The 9,821-nt window shown below is 40.3% G+C and overlaps 1 protein-coding gene across 1 annotated transcript in view; it reads right to left on the minus strand.

The window, feature by feature from the left end:
* SV2C (synaptic vesicle glycoprotein 2C) overlaps positions 1–8,542 on the minus strand; it is a 115,307-nt gene extending 106,765 nt beyond the window's left edge. Inside the window, exon 1 of the mRNA XM_015615284.2 lies at positions 8,325–8,542. The gene's annotated coding sequence lies outside the window, so the exon portion shown is untranslated. The remainder of the gene's footprint in view (positions 1–8,324) is intronic.
* Positions 8,543–9,821: the final 1,279 nt, after the last annotated feature.

The raw sequence follows: 9,821 nt of genomic DNA on the forward strand, positions 1-9,821 counted from the left end.
ACAGGACCTAATAAATAGTGGTCTTTGATAACAGCTACTTTTATCTAATTAAAGCCCATATTCTAAACATTCAGTTCTTAAAATATGTTTGGCCAATTGGCTTTTTTAACTTCCCTGCCTTCTAGTTTTTCTGAGCAAAGACACAGAACCACATTGATGGTAATATCTTTCAACCTTTGGGAGTTTGTGATTTGTTGTTCAGGTCTACAAGGACAAGGATCCCTTAATTATTTTTTAATACAGGTATCTACTGTATTCAACTGGAATATGTCTTCTAGTAAGAATTTTTGTAAATATGGTCCTAAAAATATCTGTTGAGATATTCAGAGTTTAAGGAGTGCATTTAAGAAGACATCTCATAGCCTCAAAATCATGCAGTATGTAGAATTTTTAGGACCTTTACAATTAATAAGCACTTGGATTATCCCAAGTTCAGATGTGAAGTGAATATGGAATTAAATTTGAAGAAACAAAAGTTGAATACATTTTAGTGCATTTAACCAGACAACTGCTAGCTGTTTCCACACAGGGTCTAACACTTATACCACACTTAATGTTTTTCAGGAAAAGCAGCCTCACTTCTACATGTACACATTGTTGTTTTGTGGTTTTGGGGTTTTTTTAGCTTTTTGGTTCATTTGAAGGCAAGGAGAGCACTAGAAAGGAATTAGTATTCCAGCTGAATGGAAATTATCAAAGAAATTATCAAAGACTAACATAAAAAGCTTTTCAGTTTTCTCAACAAGTGGGCTGAAGTTTTTGCTGTAACAGTCTAGGCCTACCCAACTTGGGAAACCCTATGAAATATGTTAAACTTAGGAATCTATTTCTTCATTTAGACCAGCAAAGAATGAACTTGTAAGTGTATACTTGCTGTTACCCATAGGGATCATCTCCTCAGCAGGCATATGTAGCTTCTATAAAAGGATTAAAATGTACATAGAGAAAAGAATTTTTTTTCTCTTAAAAGGTAAAGTTACGCCTTTATAAGGTTTTTTTAAGGTAGTTATATACCCACAAAATGGATGTGATTTAACTGACAAACACACCCACACAAAATTTTCTATGCTAATAAACATGACAATATCTGACCATATAGGTTCTATCTAAATACAAGTTTTAGGTATCACTGAATACTTGGGATCTTAGAAGGTTACAAATTTTCTAGTCAAGTGCTTATTTGTTGATCAATGTAGCTAAGACTATTTAGAATGAGAGGGAAAATAATCAGAGAGAAAAAAAGATCAATTATTTTATAGCCCTTTCTCTCCAACAGATCTCTATATTGACAGAGTCTAAGCCAAATTCCCATTGTATGCAATTGCATTAACCACATTTAAATTAAAGGGAGATTTACTGGGATATTAACTATTCCTTATATGTGGACATGCAATAGGTGTCCCTGCTCTCACAGCTGAGGAGAAGCCACCTATGGGGAGTATCTTTGTCAGCTGGCATTTGAGCCATTACATAATGCTGGGTAGCTCAATGGGACACTTATTTCTGTGCTGTTTGCAGGTAGCCATGTCTCAAAATATTTTTCATGGAATACCAACTGGAAAAATCTCACACAGGAACATCTTTCTATGAGATAATGAGAGATGTCTTCTTCAAGAAAAATCAGGTCCTCTGTACCAACATCAGTCTTTGGGCAAAGGGACCCCGTTTTGACTTACGCTGACATAGAGCACAGTGTACACTGTGGAAATGAAGGATAACCACATTCTGGAATGCATTAGCAAGAGTTTTATCTTGCAGTATTCCCCTCTGTTTGGCAAGACATGGTTAGATTAGTAGTAGATTAGTGCGTCCAAATTTTCCCCTTTTACGTAATTATAAGGAAGAAAGTCCTCATAATGAGCCAGTGAAGCATGGGAATGGTTACACAGAGAAACCTTGAGGTCCCCATCCCTGGAGATATTCAAACTTTGGTTGTGAAAGGCCCTGAGCTACCTAATTTAACTGTAAAATTGTCCCTGCTTTTAGAAGCAGACTGGATTAAATAATTTCAAGGAGTACCTTCAAATGTACTTTATTCAACGACACTTTTGCACTGTAGTAGTGTTACGCAGAAATCTTCCTGTAAGTTTTAAATTCATTTTGAATGAGGAAAATGTATCCAGATCATGATCTGCACCATAGGATAATCTCAAGTATGCCTGTAGTTCATTCAGATCATCGTATTGGTGTACTAAACTGCCACAGAAACTAGCTATTTTAAACATCTTCATTATGTCTGCAGTATACTGCAGCCAGTGATGAGATGGCATACCAAGGGAAAGAGCAGACTACATCTGCATAGCAGAGACTCCCACGAGCCTTCATACTCCTTTCTTTTTTATTTCCCTGCTTAACAGATCACCCTTAAAAATTTCCATGCAAGAAATTTGTTAGTTATATGATGTCTTTCATCACTGAGGGCATTTGTGTCTGATAATCTCTCTGTTTCCAAAATTTGATTTATTTAATAAAGAAAGTAACAATTGAGGTGCTTGAAAGTATGGTACTGCTCACAGGCTGAGAAAGAGTTAAAAGGATAAATGAATTTAGTGGCCGTGGCAGACTGACCACCGGACAGTAATGAAGAGAGTCTGTGAGTTCTGCTCACAAGAAGTGGTGTCTAGACACCAAGAACATTGTCCAAAAGAAAGAGGCAGCAGCAACTGCACAACTATGTGCTGATAAAATATGAGAACAAGACATCAAATGGTAACATTGGGTACCTTCACATACTGCATTCCAGGTGAATATTAGAGGAAAATGAGACTGAGTGGAAAACATGAAACATACCAGTCAGTCTAGCTTAAAAAAAAAAATAAAATTATCCAGGTAAAGCTATGTTTAACTCAATTAATATACATCTGTAGTTAGTATATCAGGCATACAATGTTCTATTACATAGAACAAAATCACAGAATCACAGGAATGGGTCAGATTGGGAGGGACTGCAGTGGATCACCTTGTCCAACCTCCCTGCATAAGCCAGGCTATCCCAGAACTCAGGACACAGGATTGCATCCAGATGGTTCTGGATTATCTGCAGGGAGGGAGACTCCACAGCCTCTCTGGTCAATCTGTTCCAGTGCATGGTCACCTGCACAATAAATAAGTTCTTCTTTGTGTTCAGGTAAAACTTCCTGTGCATCAGTTTCTACCCATTGCCTCTTGTTCTATTGCTTGGCACCACTATGAATAACCTGGTCCATCCTCTTGGTACCCTCCCTTCAAATACTTGCATGCATCAGTGATGTTCCCTCTCACTTGTCTCTTCTCAAGACTGGACAGGCCTAGCTCACTCAGCCTTTCCTCATAAGAGAGATGCTCCAGTCCCCTCATCAACTTTGTCACCCTCCACTGAGCCCATCCTAGGAGCTCCATGTCTCTCTTGTCCTGAGGAGTCCAGAACAGGACACAGCACTCCTGGGAAGACCTCACTAGGGCTGTGTCCGGGGGCAGGATCACCTCCCTCCACTGGCTGGCAATGCTCTTCCTAATGCCCCCCAGGATCCCATTGCCCACCAGGACATGCTGCTGACTCATGCTCAGTTCTTGGACACTTCTGGTCCAAGAAATCATTAATTTCTCAGCCTTAGGAGCAGTACAGGGAACCACCTTTTGTAATGTTGCAGCAACAGCTGCGATTGCAGATAAAAGCAAAACCCTCCATGGTTAAGGAAGATAGAGGTGGTCAAATACATTTTGCAAAGACATCTTGGGATAAGCATTGCTGTGTTTACAGGAAGCAAAGTTTATCCTCCAGCTCTATACAGAGTGAAAATGGTATCAATAAAAGATACACAGAGGCCCTGTGAGGTGCTGTGAATAAAGTCAGTCTCTCCATTCCACAATTATCATGGTTAAATGGTAAAATAGTGATTAAATAATTATTTTCCATAATGCACTTCTGGAAGCTTTTTCCTACACAAACCCTCATATGATCATTAAAGGGGAGAAATCCTGCAGCACGCATTAATGCTGCTACCAAATGTTTGCACCGTAGCATGGATTTTCCATCAAAAATCAAGATGTGCTTGTGAGACACAGACTTCCACTCTAGAACAAAGCACGTAACTAGGCCCATGCAGCCATGACCACAGAAATAACCTGCAGTGAGAGCCAGCTTACAGGCATGCTGCTTTATCTTAAAAAAAAAAAATATTGCGGCTGGCAAGGAAACATGAAGCTGCAGCAGCACCATGTTTTTTATGAGTCCCAGATCAATATAAAGCTATATGCCTTGTGTGCTGAAGCAGATAAATTACGTAGTAGGCGTCATTTGTATTTTTAATATGGTGCATCTTTAGTTCCATTAGAAATATTTGGATGGAATCCCCATCTAATCATGGATGTCTCTGATGTTTTGCTGTCTTTACTGTCAGCAGTCAGTCAGCCAAAATACAGACAAACAGAGGTAAGAATTTAGTCTTAAAAATGGAAGAACGCTAACAATATCTTAATAGCATTATAGTGAATTACACTGTATCGCACCTTTAAGCAATTTTGTTGGTTGTGTATGCAATATTCAAACTTTTATTAGCCTCTCTGGGTGAGAAAATGACTGAAAGATGGAACCACAGAGAAGGAAGGAATGTGCTTGATGTTACTTTACTCCATTTGGTTATTTATTTTTTTTTACAGGAGGACAAACGCTTCAGTAATAATCATTCTAAATAAATTCACATTCGATTATATTTCATGCACACTTATTTACCTCTTGCTGACATAAAAATGGCAATTTGAATACAAACCCGACTAATAGATCACTGACCTGTAACATAGGTATTTGTATTTACACAAGAATATGTACTCTGTATGTTTAGAATGTCTCTAGATGAACTGTCTAACAACATACAAAATCAAAAATTAATTAAAAGTGTTAGTTTATCAACCACTGCTTTATGGAAAAAGAGGCCCACCATGTTTTGTAACATAAATACTAGAGAATACAAAAAATTTAATTTAAAACTGAAGCAGTTTGCTAAGTTAAAAAAAAAAATAACTACTTTTTCTTTGCAATGTCAATACTTTGAGCACACTTTCAATATTTTTTTTCCATTATACTGCTTACAAACACTTAAAAAAAAAAAACAGGCTGTAAATCTAGTCCTCTGAGTCATTTTACAAAAGAGTCCATTCTGTTTTAATAGGAAAATGTTATTCACTACATAATATGAAAGCAGTGGCAGCAGCTGTGAGTTCCCTATCACAGGTTTGCAAACACATTTAATCTAATTGATGAGCTTTTGTTTCAACATGCATTGATATGCATCCTGTGGTGCGTATGGGTTGCAAAGATTCACAGCAATATACAGCCCAAGTGATCTGCCTGTGATGCTGAAACAACTTTTATAATACTGAGAATGTGAAATATTTTTATTAATACTACTTTAATGCAAGAAAAAGAACCCCAAACAAATAAGCCAACAAAGAAAAAGAAAAAAGAAAAAAGAAAAAAGACAACTAACCAAAACCCTAGATAATTATAAAGCTGGTTTCATTCTGATTCACACTGAAACTTATAATTCAATTCACACTGATCTAACAGAATAATCAGGACCACTGTGGATAAACTTTCGTCAGCTGTGCTTTGGAACACGCATTTCAAAAAGCTAATTTGAAATCGGCCACTAGTGCAAGTAATTTATTTACACAAGCTTACATTCCCAGGCACATATATATTTAATTACAGATTTCACATTGTCACCTGAGGTAACATCATCTTTCGTAAACATTACATTTTTTTATATTATTTTCCTTTTTTGCAAACATCTTGCTCAGAAATGAGAAAAAAACTAACACCTTTGCTTTATTATTATTGAAAAGAAATTAGATATCTCAAATATATACTCAGAAAATATTTGGTTTGATTTCATTTGGTCAAATTTAAACCCATTTTTTACTAAAAGCAATGACACGTAATTTAACATCAAATCGCTATCAGAGAAACTCTGTGTCTGGTCAGTGACACTGATATTCATGGTAATTTTTATTGAAACACCACAGGAATACAGCTTTAGAAATACAGACACTAAACAAATCATTGTTTTTTCTTTTTCCTCAAGCATCATTCCAAGATGTTTGGAGGCTTGACATGAATCAATAATTTTAATTGACTGACTGTCTTTTTCTCTGTATTTGGCCTATACAAAGCTTTCCTCCAATAGAAGTAAAAGTCCACTTGGAACTTACTGTGACTATTTTATCAAATTCTTCATTTCTTTGGAATACAGATAAGCGATACGTCTTGCTCCTACATTAAGGAAACAGATTTTAAAAACACTAAAATAATAATTCAATCCAATTCAATTCAATTCAGGGAAATTGCAGAAAATGCTTAGATGAGAGGGAAGGAATGGAGTCTGTTTTACCATGCTGCTTTGTTCTCCAAGAAAATACTGAATAGCTGGTTAGTTACACAGTAAACCATGAACATTTTACAAGAAGGTGAAATTGTTGTTGTCATTCCCATGGGGAACTCAGTCCATGAAAAAAAATAAATTGTTAAACTTCTATCCAGGAGAATATGTGACACAGTTAAAACAGGACCCTTTCACTTAGAGAACTTGGAGGAAAACTTCTGGTGGAAGTATACTATCCACAATTAATCCAAACAGAGACCCTTGTTTGGTTTATATGTTGGGTTTTTGGTTTTTTTTTCCTGAAACCCTTTGTGATTTACTGTGAAGTCATCAGGAAAATCCTTCTAATATCTCCTTAAAGCTCTACTTCCAGTTCTATCTGCAATTCCCTTGAGAAGCAGTAATTTTTGGCATAGTTTGTGCCACCTTTACAGATGAATTCAGCAGCTCCCTCTCTCTCCTAAGGCAGAAGTTCCTGTTAGCTCCCTGCACTGCAGTGCAATGCAGCCCAAGTACCAGCAGTACCAAGTGTGTTTGTCTGAGTAGGTTTCCCTTGTGTTGTACTAACCTCTGCAATCCATCCCCCCCCCTCCATCAGAGATACACTCAGCAGCGTCCTAACCCTTTACAGAAAGGAAAGCAGGATACTATCAATCACAGAGGAGCCTGGGTGATCTCAGCATCTTTCGATGAGACAGTCTCCATCCTCCCCACCTATCCTTATATGCTTCTTCCTCATCTTTCCCTTCTCTCCTCAGCCCCCTCCTTTCTGTACAGATGTGTCGTGGCCACCCCAGCCAGGATGACTCAGCTCCCACCCTCGCCCCCTACTCACACTGCACCCACAGTGTTTTTCAGGATTAGGCTCCTAAGTCTAATCAGTGACCTACACGTTCAATTACCCATATGTCACCCAGCCCTCCAGTCCCTGGGGTGTCCTGCCTCCACTCAGGACTGCCAGACCAGTTCCTATGCCTCTTTGAATTCCTCAGGGGTCTTCTACCCTGCAATCCTCTTTAAATTAAATGGGTATTGCCTCAAAAAGCCTCACCATCCCATGGTTCTTTCTAACCTTAGGACTTGGGCTATACTTTTCATCACTGTGACTTCTCTGTTCTCTCCTTCCCACATATGTCAGAATCATCTCGGGACCTAAATTCCCAAAGCCTTTTGCAAAGCAGGACTTAGTATGTTTTGGAGAACTCTTTTCCTGGAGATGCAGAGATGGAAATCCCTTCCTGCCCCTTATGGGTCACGAATACCAAACTATTCTCTCAACATAATCAATGTTGAAATTCTTGAAGGAAATGTATAGTGAGAAAAGCAACAGTGTTTTCAAAACCATTTATATTTGTTATTCTCTTTGTTTTATTCCCCCACCCCCCTTCCTTTCCTGTTGCAAGGTCTGAAACACTGGTTGTTCCCTCCTTTACAGATCTTAGAAAGTGTCGGCTCTCTGAGGAACTGGAATTGACAGCCTCTCTGCTCCTTTGGTTTTCCTCGCCATCCTTACTGCTAGGACATTTGCAAACTTGTTTTCCTCAAACATCTGGAGTCTGCGAACCTCGACATCCCTGGTTTTTGCTCCCCTAGTGTGCAAAAGTTTCAGCTTTAATAAGACAGATTCTAAAGTAAAGATTAGACACTCATACCTCTTCGGATCTGTGTAACCTGCTCTCTCTCTGTGCAAAGACCGAGACCTGGATAGAGCTGGAGTGAGCAGCAGCCGAGCACAGACCGCTCACGCTCACGGCGGAGATGAGAGTGAACCCCGCTCTCCCGTCTAGCGCCCGACCTGCCCCGAAGAGAGCTGTGCCCCTTCCCCGGCAAGCAAGACCCCTCTAAGTCCCTCTAAGAGGAAGTTGCAGTCAAACATGCAAAAAAAAGAGAAAAAAAAAAATTAAGAAAGAGGAAAAGTTGCTCTCGAGCAGTCTCGGCACCTCGAGTGCCCGGAGCATCACTTACCGGGGGGCAGGCGGCGGAGAGCTGCGGCCGCTCCCTCCGCTCCCGCTGCCTCCTGCTCGCGGAGTGAAGCTGCGGGAGGAAGCAGGGAGCCTCTCGGAGGAGCCGCCGAGCGTGACAGACCAGAGGAGGGGCGGACCGGAGCGGCTGTGTGGGCTTCGCGTTGCGGTGGAGCCTCTGCGGCAGTGCCGGGGAGAGAGGGGGAGCGGGCGGGCGCGGCGGGAGGCGCGGGGCGGGCGGCGGCCGCCACCATCAATAACCGGAGGCGTGGGGCGTGGGGAGGAGGGCGATCCCCGCCGCAGGCAGCGGCCGGAGCCGGCGGAGGGGAGGCACAGAAACGCCCCCCCGCCCCCGCCGCCGCCGGCGGCACGGCTGGGAAGCCTCCGTGGAAACCGGAGCCTTTTTCCCGCTGGAAGAGAAAAATCAAAATAGTGGCACTCACTCATTCACTTTATTAGAGAAGACAGTGTTTTATAAGAGGTAAGGACAGGGGAGAGCACATGAAATTGCTTGTTTCAGAACAGGTTGCAACAGGCCCTATGCTCATCCAGAGATCACTGCATCCCGCCACCTTCACTCTCCTCCCAGAGTGCTGCCGTGAACACTTTGCAGCAACAGTGCGAAGCTGCCTGTGCTCCACACACAAAGACTGAGAGTGAGGGTCAGTGCTGGTAAAGGAAGTCCCACAAGTAATATTCACTTTCCTGAGTGGAAAAAAATCCTGACTGGAAGTAGAGTGAAGCATTAGAATAGAGTGCCTGAAGTGATAGTGGACCTGTAACCTACGTGGCTTTTAAGAAAATATCAGGAAAGCATGTTTATAGGCAATTGTTTTAGGACAAACAGGTAAAATAGATTAGTTGTAAAGCCTTTTTTTTTTTTTTGACAGTAGGAAGTTGTTATGTTTATTACCCTAACCAACTTACATTTCATGCAGTGGCATCAAAAACTGAAATCTACATCATGACTTTGTCGTACTAGATGTTAGTAGGCACTGTAGAACAAAGAACATGAAGGTATTTTCTCTTTTATGATTGTATACATTTACCTGCAATTGCATTGGCAAAGTGTGTAACGTGACAAACACAGTGGTATTGCCAAAACGAAGATGTGAGAGAAAGTGAAGGGAACAGGTTGGACCCAATATTTAAAAACATTCCATATTTAACTAGTTTTATTAACAAATACAGGATTTGAATTAATCTTTCCAAACTATATTAATCTACTAAATATACCTATAGGAGAAGGTAGGGTAATGGGCAGGTACCATCACTGCCCCTGTCCCATACTTAGCATATGCCTAGTGTGTGTCTTCTACAGACTTTTAATTTTTGATGGTCCATTTGCCTTTCAGTCTGTCTTCCTGTCAATATTTGTGATCTTACACGCTTTGAAATATTTTTCTTTTCCTCTGTTGTTGAGCAAAAGACTCAAACAGCAAAGGAAAGTGGCTTATTGATTTGCTACCCAGGGGAAAATCTGAATGAACTATGCATGGAG

Source organism: Parus major, chromosome Z, assembly GCF_001522545.3.
Source record: "Parus major isolate Abel chromosome Z, Parus_major1.1, whole genome shotgun sequence".
NCBI classification, from domain to species: domain Eukaryota; kingdom Metazoa; phylum Chordata; class Aves; order Passeriformes; family Paridae; genus Parus; species Parus major.